Source organism: Engystomops pustulosus, chromosome 2, assembly GCF_040894005.1.
Source record: "Engystomops pustulosus chromosome 2, aEngPut4.maternal, whole genome shotgun sequence".
Lineage (NCBI taxonomy): Eukaryota > Metazoa > Chordata > Amphibia > Anura > Leptodactylidae > Engystomops > Engystomops pustulosus.
In genome coordinates, this window is record NC_092412.1 from 165,991,896 (window position 1) to 166,011,400 (window position 19,505).

The window sequence follows — 19,505 nt, forward strand, 5'->3', positions numbered from 1 at the left end:
CCATATGGCAGTGAATGTAGCCTAAGTCAGATTTAAATGACTGGAAATATATATATCTTTTTACTATAGCAAATGTTGATTATGTAGAAAAAAATTGAAAAAGGCTGTTTGGCATAATATCATATGTTTAGCTTCTCTTTTTTAAAATACATAAATAGTAAAATAATTCTTCCTGATTAACCTAATATTCTGTTTCTTTTTTTTTGGTACAAAAAACATCATTCAATATTAGTGAGGTAAGAAGTTTAAGAAATATGTGTTTACTGTGTTTATAATTAGCTCTTTATTGCACAGTGCATCGCTATCTACTTCCTTTTTGTTCCAGATTGGGGCATGACATACATGTTACAGAAAATACCTAAATATATATATATACACTCACCGGCCTGTTTATTAGGTACACCATGCTAGTAACGGGTTGGACCCCCTTTCGCCTTCAGAACTGCCTAAATTCTTCGTGGCATAGATTCAACAAGGTGCTGGAAGCATTCCTCAGAGATTTTGGTCCATATTGACATGCTGGCATCACACATTTGCCGCAGATTTGTCGGCTGCACATCCATGATGCGAATCTCCTGTTCCACCACATCCCAAAGATGCTCTATTGGATTGAGATCTGGTGACTGTGGAGGCCATTTGAGTACAGTGAACTCATTGTCATGTTCAAGAAACCAGTCTGAGATGATTCCATCTTTATGACATGGCACATTGTCCTGCTGAAAGTAGCCATCAGATGTTGGGTACATTGTGGTCATAAAGGTCAGCAACAATACTCAGGTAGGCTGTGGCGTTGCAACGATGCTCAATTGGTACCAAGGGGCCCAAAGAGTGCCAAGAAAATATTCCCCACACCATGACACCACCACCATTCTGACCCTACCATCTGTATGTCGCAGCAGAAATCGAGACTCATCAGACCAGGCAATGTTTTTCCAATCTTCTACTGTCCAATTTCGATGAGCTTGTGCAAATTGTAGCCTCAGTTTCCTGTTTTTAGCTGAAAGGAGTGGCACCCGTTGTGGTCTTCTCCTGCTGTAGCCCATCTGCCTCAAAGTTCGACGTACTGTGCATTCAGAGATGCTCTTCTGCCTACCTTGGTTGTAAAGGGTGGCGAATTGAGTCACTGTTGCCTTTCTATCAGCTCGAACCAGTCTGCCCATTCTCCTCTGACCTCTGGCATCAACAAGGCATTTCCGCCCACAGAACTGCAGCTCACTGGATGTTTTTTCTTTTTCGGACCATTCTCTGTAAACCCTAGAGATGGTTGTGCGTGAAAATCCCAGTAGATCAGCAGTTTCTGAAATACTCAGACCAGCCCTTCTGGCACCAACAACCATGCCACGTTCAAAGGCACTCAAATCACCTTTCTTACCCATACTGATGCTCGGTTTGAACTGCAGGAGATTGTCTTGATCATGTCTACATGCCTAAATGCACTGAGTTGCCGCCATGTGATTGACTGATTAGAAATTAAGTGTTAACGAGCAGTTGGACAGGTGTACCTAATAAAGTGGCCGGTGAGTATATGTATATATATATATATATATATTCTTAAGTATCATTAAATATATGAACACCTGGTTCAATGTCTGCGCAGGAAGAAATTTGCTTACCAAAATTTCCATTTCTATTTGTCCGTGAGGCAGCACACATATGGGATTATTATGTACAACTAGGTACAACTGAGAAGAGAACAGGTTAACAAGCACTAGTAGACAATTAAACAATTAGTGTCTTGGCAGACTCCACCTATATAAGGCCGGAGTGCACACACAACCCTTGTATGGTATATAGCAATAACGTTTCATTATTTAAGGGCGGAAAGTTGTGCTGCCTCACTGACTAAAGGAAATGGCTGCTCTGTAGAACTGATAGACGTGACAGAGCTCAGCTATAGAAGCTGATGTAGAGTTGGCTCTCAGTTGGTCTGGAGCTTCATGACCAGAGAGACTCAACAGCATCTCATGGAGTCAATGATCCATGTGGACAGTTTTCCCCCTTTTTAAAGTTCTTTGAAACTGTATTGTTTGAAAGAAGATTTTTCTGAAGACTGTAGACTAAAGACTTTGGATCAAAGCTGGGCAGGAAAGTAACATGATGCTTTCTGCCAGAATGTTAAGGTAGGAATCCTTGAAGGATAGTGCTTGGAGTTCTGCAGTCCAAGCATGAACATGATAGGCTGGCTTGGGGATTCGCCTGGCCTTAGGCTTTTAGTGGAGCCAGAAGATGTATGCTTTGTGAGTAGGCGCCCTGGACCTCCACTCAGCGTTGGCCAGGATGTGTCATGTGACACATGTGTTCATGCAGGAATAAGATAGGACGGGCAGCAGCAGAAGGGACATAGAGGGACTCAACAGCACCTCCCGGCTCCCCCTCAGCATTGCGGCTGCGGCAGCTATGGTCAATAGGGACAAGCCCGCATGGGGTACATGGCGTGCATAATTTATGGTTCGGCTGTGGGTCCTGGGCTGGCTCATTAGCATCACTGCTACGGTTGCTACGGCATTAGTAACTCCACTGATACTAAGTATTCTGGATGTCAGAAATATGACTAAGAATATTAAATATCAACGGTTGAAGATTTGCCTCTGCTTAGGGCAGGGTTTTGCATTCTCTTGTAAGTTGGGACTTCAGGAACCTCGTTACAGTCAATTATATATGTAGGCAGCAGCACATTGTGATTGCTGCAGACGAGATGGACGTGTTAGAATAATAACATAGAAAAAAGATAGTATTGTAACGCTAGCCTGATTGGCTCACAGCCCCTGATGAATAGAGGACAATGGGGCACATTTACTTACCCGGTCCAGTCATGATCCAGCGGTGGGTTCTCCGACGCTGTTTCGGATCCGGCTGGGAGTCATTAAGGCCGTGCACCCGATGTCCACCAGGTGTCGCTGCTGCACTGAAGTTCGCTGGAGGTCACGGAAGTTCACCAACCTATTGTGGGTGCAGGTAAGCGCATGTCAAGCGACACTTTTTTTTAAATACAGCGTTTTTTCCGAATCCGTTGGGTTTTCGCCCGGATTTCTGTTGAATGCATGCCGGCGCCGATGCACCACAATCCGATCACGTACAGCCTCAGAAAGAGGTATCCCTCTGGTTAATATGTGAGGATGAATAATCTGGTATTTCATTGCTATGAATTATTGGGACTGGTTCCTTCACTTTAAATATTGGCTTTGCTCATTGAACCACATCTATGGTAACATGCATTTGGTAAAAGCATCTTGTCACTCACTAACTTTTTAGCTGAAGTCTGGTGAAATATTTCCAAAAATTGTTGAGGACACTAGGCGTCTGATAAAGACTTTGGCCAATCTGAAGGGAAATACCTCAGTCTTCTTATTGTTGATATTACACCAGGCCAGATGCACTAATCCCCCCCTGTTTTGAGTTAAGTGGCTTTTTTACCTACTCATGGAAGGTGTTGCCTGTGTCTGAACCGACCCTATGTACTAAGCTGATGGGATAGAACAACAAACTGTTCCCGTTCTTCCTGGATTTTTGAGTTTTTATATCTTGAAAATGACAGGGCCTGCAGCCAGGATCTTGCCTAACTGTGGAATAAATACTTGAGACAAACAAACGTTGAAAATTCAAATAATCCTTTTGCTGGAGTGTCCTTATTCTAGAGCTTTGTCCATACAGCTCTTTTTGCCACGGCCCAACAACCATCAGAGGAATTCTTAATGCTGGTAATAGAAGCATCAAATAGATATTGTTACAGATTACATGGCCAGTAGGGGCAAAGACTGTAGGATTTCTTCCCTTGGTCACCGGACCTCTAATGCCGTTATCAGGTCTGGTCCATCCATGCTGAAAACATATAGACAGGACTGGTGTGAGTAGGGGAGACATCATCATCAGTGACTGGAAAGTAGAATCATCCTTTCCCTGATGTTTCCCTTCAGTATCTTTAGTGGATTCCACTGGTAATTACATTCTTCTTCCTCAGAAAGAATATCTGGTCTGGGTCATTAGATTTAATCTCTGGAAGAGTTAATATTCCTATAAGCAAGAATCCGCAGTAGAGGATGTCTGTGGAGATCTAGAGGGAAAGGAGACATCTCCTGTGAGATGAACCATGATAGGAAGGCTTCAGCCTGGGATCTGTGTGGATCGCTGGATCTGTATCCTGGGGTAAACACAGGAAAATAAATATTAGACTCATTCTCAATAGGCAATGGGTTAGGACATAACCTCTGCCTAGTTTTCCTTCTCTTTTTTCCTCCTAATAGGCGCTCAGGAGAGGACGTCTAGCGAAAACACAAAGGACACAGTATGAGGTAAAAATGTGTTGCACTCATACTCATCACTGTATAAGGAGTTCTGCTGCTTGGATATAAGAGGATCACTCTCCAATGCCATTCATCTGGAGCACACTATGGAGAACTGCATCTAAATTCTGCATACATATAAGCAGAATTTAGAGATTCTGGTATCAGTCTGCTCTGTATCATTATATTATTTCACTATGTATACAGTTCATAGATATCTGCACATTTCATCAGATAGAGGCAGCGGGTACAGTGTATAACACACAAGCCATGCTCATTACACACCAGAGGCTGAGTGCACGCTCATTCGTTACATACAAGAGGCTGAGTGCACGCTCATTCGTTATAAACTGGAGGCTGAGTGCACGCTCATTCCTTATAAACCGGAGACTGAGTGCACGCTCATTCGTTACATACCAGAGGCTGAGTGCACGCTCATTCGTTACATACCAGAGGCTGAGTGCACGCTCATTCGTTACATACCAGAGGCTGAGTGCACGCTCATTCGTTACATACCAGAGGCTGAGTGCATACTCATTCGTTACATACCAGAGGCTGAGTGCACACTCATTCATTACATATCGGAGGCTGAGTTGAGCTGATGTTGTAATGCTCAAATACCACCACTAGATGTCATACAAGTTTTTTTATCAGATTTCAAGCAGTTTTCAGTCAGAGTTTGTTCTTGTCTCAGTTTTACACGTGCGTTTTCAGCGCAATTTCAATGTGTTTTTCACGCGCAAATAATGCGCATGAAAAGGACTCAGGACTGAGGTCTATCTTTTCTATGGCAAATTATGAGTGTAAAACACATTGCACTTGCATTGGAATTGCATGTGTCTCAGAGTGCACTGCGTTTTTGATGCATCTTTAGCTGGGGGATTGTCCCGGGTATTGCCTCCAGGTCCCGCACTGGCTGGGGTTGTCCCCACTCTGTGTCCACATAGTATATACTATATACTTTCAAAGCCAGAACTAATAGTACTGAATGGCTTCTAGCAGGGATTCCTTTTGAGAGATGTGTCGGGTAAGCGCAGAGAAGGGACCATGTCATCAGGGAGACATCACCATCTGTCCATATATGGTCACTACATCTCCTAGGGCTTCCCCAGACACAAGCTCTTATTTAAATTAATTAAATAAATTTCTGCCCAGCCCAGGATTTGAAACCAGACCTCACAGCTCCACCTGTCATAGACAAAGCCTCTATCCTCTAGACCAGGGGTCCCCAAACTTTTTACATAGGGGGCCGTTTGCTGTCCCCCTCAGACGGTTGGAGGGCCGAACTAAAGTCTAAAAAGAAATAGCGGTACATGTGGCACCCCCCTCAATTAATTATTTAATATACCGGTACTGCACCCCCTTGTGAACTATTTTATATATTGGCCCAATTAATTAATTAATATACTGGGATCTCTCTCCATTAATTATTGAATATGCCTCCCCCCATTATTTACTAAACTGCCCCTCATGATTAATTATTTCCTATGCTGCCACTCATAATTAATTATTTCCTATGCTGCCCTCATAATTAATTATTTCCTATGCTGCCCCTCATAATTAATTATTCCTATACTGCCCCTTATAATTAATTGTTTCCTATGCTGCCCCTCATAATTAATTATTCCTATACTGCCCCTCATAATTAATTATTTCCTATGCTGCCCTCATAATTAATTATTTCCTATGCTGCCCCTCATAATTAATTATTCCTATACTGCCCCTTATAATTAATTATTTCCTATGCTGCCCCTCATAATTAATTATTTCCTATGCTGCCCCTCATAATTAATTATTTACTAATCTGCCCCTTATAATTAATTATTTCCTATGCTACCCCTTATAATTAATTATTTCCTATTCTGCCCCTCATAATTAATTATTTCCTAAGCTGCCCCTTATAATTAATTATTTCTTATTCTGCCCCTCATAACTATGGTAACTATACTAGTCCCCAGTCGCCACAATCTTTTTACTGCCCTTTAATAAAAAAAAAAAAAACCCTGTACTCACCTAAGTCTTCTATCTTCTTGGCGCGTCCGGGCAGGAAGGGGTGCGCGGCCGCGCAATGATGTCATCGCGCTGCTGCGCAGCCTAGTTCATGGAGCGATGTGCGCCGGGGTTGTATTCCGGCCACATCAATCCAGTAATAGCGCTCGAACGGCCGTTTCCGGCCACACCGAGCACTATACAGTGACGGGCAGGAGCTTCCTGTCCGGACGGACGGAGGCTCCTGCCCAACTGTCGCAGGCCGCAAGGGCCTGGCGCTGGCGCGCAAAGTGTCGGGGGCCGGATCGAAACGGGCCGTAGTTTGGGGAACCCTGCTCTAGACTATGGGCTTAGTGAATGTCTTTACAGAGATTATTATTGTAATTAATGAGACAATTATTATTATTTTATCTTTTCATTATTATTATGGAGACAATTAATATTATTAATAATAATAAAAATAATAGTCTCATTAATTACAATAATAATCTCTGAGAAGATCCCTCTCTATATACCAGGGCATTAAGTCTGTGTCACAGTGTAACAATAACAGGTAACAGCTCTTAGTTGCCAAAAATCCATTGACACACATTCACTAAGCCCATAGCCTAGTGGTTAGCGTCTCTGTCTCTCTATGGCATGTGGAGCTGTGAGGGCTGGGTTCAATCCCATGCTGTGTAAAAATGTATTTAACATTATTTTTATTATTGAGACGTTGATTATTATTATGATATTATGGTAAACATTTGGGGCGTGGCCAGCGTGTGATTGGGGATGTGGCTTAGGGGGATCACCACGGCATGTGCCGCCATGTTGTCCCTCTTTTCCTTCCAGGAATGTTGGGAGGTATGGAATAAGCATGAGAAAAATTATGCAGTTGTAGAAAAAGAATGTCTTGCCATTAAAAGGGCACTGGAATCCCTCAAATATTATTTGTTGGGCAGGAAATTCAGGATGGTCACAGACCACATTCCCCTGAAGTGGATGAACTTGAATAAAGAAAGAAACAGTCGAGTGACTAGGTGGTTCCTGGTTCTGCAGTCTTAAAATTTTACAGTGGAGCATAGGCCAGGAAGATTACAGGGAAATGCAGATGCATTGTCACGCGTACACTGTCTTGTGATTACAGTTGCTCAGTCCGAGGGGCCTGAGCAGAGGGGGAAGATATGTGACACCTGTGCAGGACAGGTTGTAGAGGGGAGGTATATTTCTCCAAGGTTCCTCTCATATGTGAGGTAGCAGTCCGTGCCGCCTAATTAATTAGGTGATCAGAAGGAAGGTATTTAGGGAAAGTTATGTGGGCAATTCTCTCTCTCTACCTGGAGACATAGGACCTGTCTGTGTGAGAGCCACATACTGGGGCACATTCACTTACCCGTCCCGTTGACGACGCAGAATGTCCAACGAGGATTCGGAGCTGCAACGATTCACTAAGATCGAGCGTCCAATTATCTGCATGTGTCGCTTCACCACTCAGGTCCGCCGGAGTTCACCATCTTCTTCCTTGTGCATGTAAGTGCTGATTTTGTGACACAATATTGAAAGTAAAATTCTGCGGTTTGATCGAATCAGTTGGGTTGTCCGACGGCCACGCCCCCGATTTGTGTAGCATGCAAGCCGGCGCCACAATCCAATTGCGTGCACCAAAAATCTGGGGCAATTCAGGGCAAATGGGAAAAAAATCGCGAGACCCGACGGAATTGCGTCTGACGGACCCTTAGTAAATGTGCCCCACTGTGTTTGTTAGCTAGCTGTAATGGAGAGGTCATGAAGCCGAAGTTTACAGTGATTTGTGGGAACTAAGTTTTTTCCCCCTCCTTTATTACCAAAATGGACATGAGTACAACGTGTTATATATAAAAAGAGGCAGCCATTTTCTAATCTCGGCACTTCACACGGAATCTGCTGCCTGTAGCGTCCAGCTGCTTCTTCTGTACTGTGCTGTGTGATTTTTGCTCCAAGGGTGTCCGTTTTGGGGGATCTGTATACTCCAAATAGCCATTCTTTTTTGTTGCTGAAGTGAATAGGAAGAAATCATTGTGAAATCCACATACTTTTTGTACTGATTTCTGCTTCAATCCCAGGGTTTCAGTTCTTGTGTTTCTGTATAACACAAATAGCAGTTCTTTTTTGTTGTTGAAGTGAATAGGAAGAAATCAGTGTGAAATCCACATACTTTCTGTACTGATTTCTGCTTCAATCCCAGAGTGTCAGTTTTTGGGGATCTGTATAACGCAAATTCCAATACTTTTTTGTTGCTAAATTTGAGAGCAACAAATAAGTGTCAAATTCACATACTTGATTAACCACTATGTCAGACAGAAAGGTGGCAGGTGGAGCAGGCAGAGGTTGCAGCACAGTAAGGGGACGACACAGCAGAGGTGACTCTGTGAGGCCAGAACTTAAATTGTCATCTAGCGGCAGTGTGTTGATTAACAACCCAACGGTTGTTGATTGGTTGGCTAGGTCACCCAATTCCTCAAATATAACATCTGACAACCCCAGCCAAGAGTCCATGGGTTCGTCAGATACAACAATTAGTTGGCATGGCCCAGGAGCAGGTCAGCGGCTCTCTCCTGTCCTCAACCAGCCTTTGTCCTGTTCATTTCCCTGAGCCAGAGAGCTACTAGGTGGTCTAGGCTCAGCGCCACTATTCACTATTAAGGATGAAATGTTTGAGGACAGTCAGCAGCTGCCTGGAGAGGGAGGAACAACTGGCAACTGAAATACTGTGCACACAGTTGGTCACTGCCTATGTGCGCCATTGTCCATCCACTGTCAAGTCTCGCCGGGGGATTCCTAGCAGTCATCGCACACATACTACTGCCACGGCTGCTGTGGGGAGCTGGGGGGGGGGGTAGGAGCAGTAGCAGCTCCATCAGCAGCAGCTTAAGTCTGGATTTCTTATTCAGCAACTTCCTTCACCCGCCTAGTGAGGAGGGTAGCCGCCAACAGCAGCAGCAGCAGGACATGGAGCAGGCCCTGCAGGTGGTAGCCTACTTAGACAGCACTTTAGCACCTCAGGTAGAGGATCCCATGGACTACTGAGCAGCCATACTTGATGCGTGACTGCAATTTGCAGAGTTTGCAGTAGAGAAGCTGCCCTGCCCGGCCAGTAGTGTGGCATCAGAGTGGGTGTTCAGTGCGGCAGGGGCCATCATTACCCCAAGGAGAACCCACTTGTCCACCCGTAATGTGAAGAGACTGACCTTTGTCAAGATGAATCAGGCATGGATCGGCGAGTATTTCAACTCGCCAATGCCATATGCATCAGATAAGATCAGCCATGATGCCTCCCTCAAACGTTGAGAAATGAGTCGGGGTTCTAACTACCTGCCCCAGCCACTATTCTGATGCTACCACCCGCCTGATGCCACACATCTGCTGCCAGTTGCTCCATCTGTCTCCTATCCTCTTTACCAGGGACTGGATATGTCCACCCCCTCCACACTCTATCATTGTGCCACTCTGTGAGCTCCTGCTGCTACTGACGCCACCTCCACACTATATCATTGTGCCACTCTGTGGGCTCATGCTGCTGCTGTTGCCACCTCCACACTATATCATTGTGCCACTCTGTGGGCTCCTGCTGCTGATGCCACCTCCACACTATATCATTGTGCCACTCCATGGGCTCCTGCTGCTGACGCCACCTCCACACTATATCATTGTGCCACTCTCTGGCCTTCCATGTTGCCGCCACCTCCACACCTCTGACCTCATGCTGCTGGTGCCACCTTTGCAGTTCTTTTTTGGCAAAGACCTGATATATTCAGGAAAACTGTAATGTATTTTGGATGTGCCATCTCTAATCTTCAAATTAAAATTTAAATGGAAAATGTCAAATTCAAATTAATTTCAAACTTTGTCATTGTGCCACAATGTGGCCTCCTCTGCCGTGGGCTCCTGCTGCTGCTGCTGCTGACACCACCTCCACACTCTATCATTGTGCCAGTGACTTGACATGTTGCTGCCACCTGTGGACTCCTGCTGCTGCCGCCATATTTACACTCTATCATTGTGCCACTCTGTGGCTTTCCCTTTTGTTTCCACCATGTTTCTGCCATCTGTGGGCTCCTGCAGCTGCTACCCCCTCCACACTCTATCATTGGGCCACACTGTGGCCTACCATGTTTCCGCAACCTCCATAATTTGTCATTGTGCCACTCTGCGGCCTACTCATGCTGCTGCCAACTGACCGCTGTCTCCCTGGAACACCCTGTAATTTTTATAATGCTGTTTTCACCCTCCATCGCTCTATGACGTTGCCACTATGTTTAGTTTCCCCCTTCATTTCATCTGTCAGACGGAATGAAAAGCCTTAGGATTGATAGCCAAAAGCAGGAGTGGATACAGAACACAGAGGACATGCAAATATCCCATTTACTGGTCATCTCTGTTTTGGATCCAATCCTGTTAGTTTTTGGCATTAGCAATACTGATGATGGATTATTGACCAACTGAAAGGACTAAATGAAGGGCAAAATGATCAGTGACGTCAATGCAGAATTACTGCTGACACACCTCCAGAATGTCATTGTGCCACTATGTGGCCTACCGTGTTGCTGCCACCTCCAGAATTCTTCATTGTGCCACTCTATGACCTCCTGCTGCTGCTTCTGCCACCTCCATGCTCTATCATTGTGCCACACTGTGGCCTACCATGAAAGCGAACACTGACGGATGAAAAGAAGGGCAAAATGATCAGTGACTTCAGTGCAAAATTACTGCCGACACCCTCTCCACTCTTTTGGGGGGTTTCTACATGTATCAGCGTTAAACAGAACAGGTAAAAAGAGTGCACTCTTTGATGTTATAGTGGGATCTTGGCCCTTAACTCAGTCCTTTCGAGCTGGCACAGACGTTACCTTGTCAGGCTGCGTTCCCGCTGCACTTATTTGGTGAAGTTGGCTTCTGTAAGTGCACATGGAATTGAAGAGTGAAGCGATTCTAAGAGCAGCGGCTGTCATGTGCGTGTCATACTAAAACACATCATTGTTTGAAGACCAAACCTGTGAATATTTAAGCATGGCACAACATTCTACACCCTAAAGCAGTGATGGCGAACCTTTTAGGGACCGGGTGCCCAAACTGCAACCCCAAACCCCCTCATTTATCGCGAGGTGCCAACCAAAATAAAGCAGTAACTTAATGCTCCCTGTTTTTCAACAACATTCAATCATACTGGCCTCCTGAGTACACCAACATAGTAAAAAATTGCTGAAAAATTTGCATCATTGTAGCGTCTTTCCAGCGTCCCTCTGTACACAGAGAATCATGGGGCCAGCAGGAATATTATTCAGAGATAATTAGGCTCTGTCTACGCATTCCCCTCTTCCTACTGTCCCAAGGAGCCAAGTACGTATCACATTAAAATATCACTGAAAGCAGCATCTTTTAAGTTGTTTGGAGCTGCTGGAAAATTCTTTGAGTCCTGTCTGGTGGGCTTGGGCGATGGCCTGGGTGCCCACAGAAAGGGCTCTGAGTGCCGCCTCTGGCACCAGTGCCATAGGTTCGCCACCACTGCCCTAAAGGCTCTCTGCAGTCAGGAAATACCTGTTTTTTAATGTGATTTGTCATGATTCCATTCGGGTCGAATCAAATTTTTTCAAAAAATTCAGCGAATAAGGACAAACCAAATTTTAACAAATTAGCACATCTCTACTTATAACCCATCTATTTAGGAAAGCCACATTCCCTAACTGCATGAAACCATCCACCCCAAATACCATCATGACTAGATCCTGCAGACAGTGTAGGAGATCTGAACAGCTGCACCTGGCTAGACCAGCCTCTGTGTGCTCTGCAGCTGAACTCTCCCTCATAATGTAAATTATTTTTGTGGTAAAATTAGGCGCCTTAGCGTGTATACGCTAAGGCGCCTAATTTTACCACAAAAATAATAGGAAAATTTATAGACTTGAGTATAAGCCCTTGGGTAGGAAACGCAGCCGCTACTCTACTAAAATGTCCACTGCAGATGCCCGCCTTTAATGAAATTTCCACAGTAAATGCTCCCTTTAATGTAATGTCAACAGCAGAGCCCTCCTTTACCGAAATGTCCACAGCATATGCCCCTTTAAGGGGCACAACGAGGAACAGAAGATGTGGTGATGCCTAATGGAGAAGATAGAGGACACGTCAACTGCAGTCACTGGATGTAAAAAGTAGGGATTTCTCCTGTGGTTTCTGTAGCTGTATATACCCTCAGTAAGGTCGTTATTGGCACAACCACATGTAAGGGGGTTAAGTACATGAGGGGCCATTACTGAAATTGCGAGCCCGTGCCCGGATCCTTTACCAGCCTAGCAACGCCCCTGGGTTATGCGATGTGAACACTTTTGTAAAGGGGGGCTCGGCTATGACCATTAAAAGGAGCATCTGCCATGGATATTTAAAGAAATGTCCTCAGGAGAGCCTCCCCTTTCACAGAAATGTCCTAAGCAGAGCCCCCACCTTTACAGAAATGTCATTTCTGTAAGGAAATGGGTGGGAAAAGAAAACCGTAAGACAAATATCCCCTTAAACCACTTCCTATTATTGGGGAGCCCTTTCAAAGGGTTGCAGTTGACTTAATTGGGCCCCTGAGCTGACCTAGTCGTACGGGTAAACGGTTTATTTTGACCATAGTTGACTATGCCACCTGCTCCCCGGAGGCCGTAGCCTAAAGAAATATTGATGCAGTGTCTGTAGCTGATGCCCTTGTCCATATCTTCACTAGAATGTGGTTCCCCAGTGAGATTTTATCAGATCAAGGGCCACAGTTTGTGTCGCAGATACTCCATGACCTTTGGCAGAGATGTGGGGTGTCTCCAATTCATTCCACCCCTTATCAGTCCCAGACCAATGGACTATGTGAACAATTCAATGGGACCTTAAAGACAAGGTTGCGCACCTTTGCAGAGTCCGGAGGGGGAGATTGGGAGAAATATTTACCACATCTCCTCTTTACCTACCGAGAGGTTCCCCAAGAGTCAACCGGTTTTTCCCCTTTTGAACTTTTATATGGGCAGCGGGTGAGAGGCCCTCTTGCCTTGTTAAGGGAGTTTTGGGGGAGATTTACTTACCCAGTCCATTCGCGATCCAGCGGCGCGTTCTCTGCGCTGGATTCGGGTCCGGCCGGGATTCATTAAGGTAGTTCCTCCGCTGTCCACCAGGTGGCTGCTGCGCTGATAAGCATCGGAACGCACTGGAATACACAGAGCCGGGCTGAGTGAAGGTAAGTGCAAGCTCCGCAACAGATTTTTTTTTTTTTAATACGGCAGTTTTTCCGAATCCGTCGGGTTTTCGTTCGGCCACGCCCCCGATTTCCGTCGCGTGCATGCTAGCACCGATGCGCCACAATCCGATTGCGTGCGCCAAAATCCCGGGGCAATTCAGGGGAAATCAGCGCAAATCGGAAATATTTGGATAACAAGTTGGGAAAACGCGAATCGGGCCCTTAGTAAATGACCCCCACAGTATTCAGGGGAGCCAGTTGTACCTTATGTATTGCAGTTGAGGAAGAAACTAGAGATGACAATAGATGACACAGCTTGTCAAAGAGCATCTTGAAACTGCTCAAACTAAACAGAAAGAATAGTATGATCGCTTTACCTGATCTCCTACAGGAGACTAATAACCTCCACAATGTTGGGGATGTGGTTATCGGCTCTAGGCTAGAACCAAATCAAAGAGAGCAGCTAGTGCAGCTTCTACAAGAGTTTTTGGAGCAGATATCACCCCTTACTGGTCGCACCCATATGGCCAAACACTTTGTGAACACTGGACAGCATTCACCACTGCGCAGTCCTGCTTACCGGTTGACAACGTCCAAACAGTAAGAAGTAAAGACAGAAATTGAGAAAATGCTCTCCCTTGGTGTTATAGTTGCCTCTCAGAGTCCATGGGCCTCCCCTGTGGTATTGGTGCCTAAGAAAGATAGTACCGCAAGGTTCTGTGTAGATTACAGACGCCTTAATGCTCTGACTGTAACTGATGCATATCCCATGCCCAGAGTGAATGAACTGCTGGACCGACTAGGCAATGCCAGGTTCCTGTCCATCCTGGATCTAAGTCAAGGGTACTGGCAGATCCCCTTGGCCCCAGAGGACCAAGAAAAATCAGCCTTCACCACAGCCTGTACCACTTCACAGTCATGCCATTTGGAATTAAAAACGCTCCAGCTACAATTCAGAGATTGGTAAACCGATTACTAGAGGGATGTCACACATTTGCTCAGGCTTATTTAGATGACATTGCAGTATTTAGCAACTCCTGGGAGGAACACACAGAACATCTAAAGGCAGTGTTGCAACGTCTTCCCTCTGCGGACGTGACTTTGAAGCCCAGTAAATGCCATTTTGGCATGGCTGAGGTGCAGTACCTAGGACATCAGGTTGGGAGTGGAAGGGTAAAACCAGAACCAGGTAGAACAAGGTAGAAGCCATTCTCAATTGGCCAGTACCTAGAACACAGAAGTAGGTGTTAGCATTTCTAGGGACAACTGGGTATTACAGACGCTTTATCCCTAACTATAGTGCATTGGCTAAACCTTTGACAGATCTCACAAGCAGGAAGCACCCACGAGTTATTACCTGACACCCAAATGTGATGCTGCCATGACTGCCCTGAAATCCTTGTTGGCCGCCTCCCCAGTCCTCGCAGCCCCGGACTTCTCCAGACATTTCGTTGTCCAGACTGATGCCTCAACTTGATGGAATTGGTGCAGATTTGTCCCAAGTTAATGAGCAGGGAGAGGAACACCGTGTCATATATTTGAGCCACAAGTTATCACCCAGCGAGACTGCTTACGCTACAATTGAAAAGGAGTGCCTAGCCATTGTGTGGGCTCTCAAGAAACTGCAGCCTTATCTCTATGGATGCGATTTCACAGTGGTGACTGACCATAACCCCCTCAGTTGGCTGCAGAGGGTTTCTGGGGACAATGGAAAACTACTGTGCTGGAGTCTGGCACTACAACAATGCAACTTTACTATTCAGCAACGGAAGGGCAGCTCCCACACCAACGCAGATGGACTCTCGCGGCATCTCCCAACTCCCTCTGTTAAGTGGTCTTCTAGCAGATTGCCTGACACGGGGGGGGGGGAGGGGTGTCTCAGTAGGCTGTGACGCATTTCATTATATATCGCCAATCAGTGTTTGGTAGTGTGTTACATTTGTATTGTCTTATAATGATTTATATGTAACCATTTCTATTCTCTGGAATGTTCTACTCACCTGACGAAGTCTTTGTGACCCCACAGCTCCAGTGGGGGTGGATTTAGACATGGGGCTATTGTTTGGTAATAAATTTCCAACACCCACTACAAGGTGATAACCAGGTAGAAGAGGAGGTGGGGTTGGAGTTGGGTGTAGGGCTATTGTTTGAAACTGGTTAGAGGCAGTTGTTAAGGAACCTCTGTCTGAAGAGCAAGCTGCGGCGCTCTTCCTGAGGACTTCGTTGATATGCAACTTGTTATCATCGTGGAATAAAACCTGAAGAAATACAGCTCAGTGCTTGTCTTCTCTGATCACGAGGGCCGTTCGTGACAGAACCTGTCAGCAGAAATTGCATAGGCATACTGGGCATGGGACCTGAAACCAAATTTGAGTTCCAACAGTTTTCCCATTTGATGGGGGAGAGTCAGTTTTGATGTAATTATTCTGAAGACTGAGGAAGTGTTCACACATTTAGCACTATAAGGTTTCCCTCGGGTGTAAAAAAAGATGGAGGACCCCACTGAATCTAGTATCCTCCTTCTTCCAGAAACCAATCTGGGCATCTTCCACAGAGACCGCCCTGTTGAATTTGTGCCAAGGGGACTTGTCAGATGGTGACTACGCAGTTCAATTCCGCACTCTGGCCTCCGAGCTTTCTTGGAATGAAGAGGCCTTGGCTGCCTCCTTCTCACCATCCCTCTCCCACAGTAATAAATCTATATATAGTATACAGTCTTTACGCAAGAAAATCCCCTGATGGAAGGCATGCGGAGGAATGCTGTAAATTCTCTTTGGAATGTCAACAGTTTAACTCGCTGCATCACAACCATGTGACAAATTGTCACGGGTGCTCCTACTACCCATGTCTTGGGTTCCAGACGCACCCGTGTGCCCCCTGTGTAGCAGCACACGAGGAGTCTTGCCTCTCTGCGCTCCAGCGGCATCTCCTGTTGTCCAGCTCGTATGTCCCCAACTCTTAGGGCATGCTCTGTGAGATTTAAAGGGTCTGCACGCCACTAATTGGCGCTTGTCAGCCGCTGACCTTTTAAATAGCCAGCCTCTTCCTGTAACCCCTGCCGGATCTTTGTGCCTCATAGCCTTCGAGAAAGTTTCCTATTGTGATTCCTGTTTGTTATCCATTATGACCTTTGCTACATTCCTGACCTCGATTCTCTGCCACCTGCCTTGACCTTGTGTTATGTCCCTGACTCCGATGCTGTGCTGCCTGTCCTGAGCTTCTACATTACCTATGTAGTGACCAGGTGGTATAACGCCGCAGCAAGCCCGACCCACTTTGCAGCTGGGTGCCACTTGGGCTCCACTCCCAGGTGTTGGCTTGCTCACGGTGGTTCAGTGGGTCCAATCCTGCTCTGAATTCCCGTTGTGACCCTGGTTCCGATCCTGACTAAGCTTCTGTGCTGCTTGTCCTGACCACTTGCCTATTCACAACTACGACTCTGCTCATCATCTCTGTACCTCACCTTGGCCGCCACAGCGGACAAAGTCGTGCATGTTGAACGACCTAGTGGTACCATACCGCAACAAGTCCAACCTGCTTTGTAGCAGGCTCTGGTGAAAACCGGGTACCACTTAGATTGCAGTCCCACGTGTCGGTTTACGTCATCGTCCATGGGGGTCCAGTGGGTCCGATACCCCTGGTGCCTGACAGGTTTTATCACCCAGTATGCACTGCACATTGAGCTGATGCCTACCCAGTTCACCACAGAGAGGTCTAAGGTGGCATTTGTCATCATCCTACTCTCCGGAAAGGTGCCTCCTGGGACTGAAACGACCCAGTCACTGCCAACATCATGCCGTTCCTTGCAGAATTCCGGTCCAACTTCCAGAAAAAAATCTGGGCATCTTCCGCAGAGACCGTCCTGTTGAATTTGTGCCAAGGGGACTTGTGAGATGGTGACTATGCAGTTCAATTCCGCACTCTGGCCTCCGAGCTTTCTTGGAATGAAGAGGCCTTGGCTGCCACCTTTAAGAAAGGACTGTCAAGTGGTCTTTGGAAAGGACTCCAGTTTTCCAAAGACCACCACAACCGCCTTTCCTTGCCCGCTGCTGAGGCGGCCATGTATGTGGATAAAGCGTTGACAGGAAAATCTGTCTCTTGTGCTAGTCCGGAGCACTTTGGGTTTCTGGGAGAAGTGTCCCTGGGTGAAAGCAAAGATTCTCCATGCCTGTCCTACTCAGCTCTAGGACTAGTAGCCAGTTTAGTGCTTCTGCCTATTTGGATTCTGGTTCTGCAAGAAACTTTGTGGATGCTGCTCTGGTCTGCCAGCATTATCTTCTGTCTTGAGAAGCCGCTGGTCATGTCATCCTTCAGTGGGCAGACCCTCCTCAATCTGGTCCGTTACCGCACTGAGCCACTGTGTCTGCAAGTTGAGGTGTTGCACAAGGGAAGACTGTCTTTTTATGTGCTACTTCAGTCTACGTCCTCTGTTCTTCTGGGCCTTCCGTGGTTGCAATGTCATGCTCCTGTGCTCAACTGGCAGATTGGGGAAGTTCTTCTTTGGGGATCAGAATTCTTGTCATGCTGTTTGGTGGCACTGCATCCTGTGTCTTCTCCGGTGCCTCCAAGCCTCTGGTGAGTCTTCCTGCTTCTTATGTGGACATTGCTTGCTTCTCCAAGAAAAATTCTGAAGAGACTCCGCCACCGCACTGTCCCTACTGCCCCATTGAACTGATGCCGTGTACATCTCCTCCACAGGATCGTGTATACCCACTATCTGTGCCTGAAATCGCGGCTATGTCGACCTATATAAAGGAAAATCTGCAGAATGGGTTCATACGCAAGTCCTCTTCCCATGCCGATGCTAGGTTCTTCTCCGTGGCTAAGAAGGATGGTTCACTACGTCCATGTATTGAATATCGCAGCCTAAACAAAATTACAGTAAAGAAACTCTACTCACTACCCACAGAACTCTTCAACCACCTTTGTGGAGGCAAGGTCTTCACCAAATTAGGCCTACATAATCTCATCCGCATTCACAAGACCACCTTCAGTACTGGTGATGGACACTTTGAGTATCTTGTCGTGCCATTTGGATAACGAGAAAATGTTGTTAATAAACTCCTGGTATACGGCTGGTGTGTTACAGAGATTTGCTATATACCTGTGTTGTGTCAAAAAGGAATTGATCAAAACTATATAATTCTGTCACCAAAAGGATTATTATTGTAGCAGAAAAATGGTAATCAGTTACAATACAAAGTTTATTGAAAAAACTCTAAAATCACTATTTTATACTCACTATTTATAAATCACTATTATACTATAATACTGCCCCCTATGTGCAAGAATATAACTACTATAAAACTGCCCCCTATGTACAAGAATATAACTACTATAATACTGCCCCCTATGTACAAGATTATAACTACTAAAATACTGCCTCCTTATGTACAAGAATAAAACTACTATAATACTGCCCCCTATGTGCAAGAATATAACTACTATAATACTGCCCCCTATGCACAAGAATATAACTACTATAATACTGCCCCCTATGTGCAAAAATATAACTACTATAATACTGCCACCTATGTGCAAGAATATAACTACTATAATACTGCCTCCTATGTACAAGAATGTTACTACTATAATACTGCCCCTATATACAGGAATGTTACTACTATATATTGCCAGCCAGCCCCCAGAATATTGCCAGAAAGCCCCCTCCCCCTGCAGTATATGGCCAGCCAGCCCCCCCAGTCTACAGTTAACCAGTACCCCTGCATACAGCCAACTAGTTCCCACAGTATACAGCCAGCCCCCACAGTATACGGCCAACCAGTCCCCCTGTATATTTCCAGCCAGCCCCACCAGTATACAGCAGCCCCCCTGTATATAGCCAAACAGCCCCTCCCCATAGTAAACAGCCTGCCCCCCCCACAGATATATACCCAGAAAGCCGCCCCAGCCCCCCTGTATATAGCCAAACAGCCCCCCAGTATACAGCCTGCTCCCTGTATATAGCCATAAAGCCCCCTCCCCCGCAGTATATGCCCAGCCAGACCCCCAGTTTG

General features: G+C 45.9%; 2 protein-coding genes across 2 annotated transcripts in view; both read left to right on the forward strand.

Moving 5' to 3' along the window:
- The window catches only part of IGFN1 (immunoglobulin like and fibronectin type III domain containing 1), a 743,161-nt gene that overhangs the window by 595,310 nt on the left and 128,346 nt on the right, over positions 1 to 19,505 (forward strand). The window lies entirely within an intron of this gene.
- TNNI1 (troponin I1, slow skeletal type) overlaps positions 4,244 to 19,505 on the forward strand; it is a 143,608-nt gene continuing 128,346 nt past the window's right edge. The window contains exon 1 of the mRNA XM_072137227.1: positions 4,244 to 4,289. The gene's annotated coding sequence lies outside the window, so the exon portion shown is untranslated. The remainder of the gene's footprint in view (positions 4,290 to 19,505) is intronic.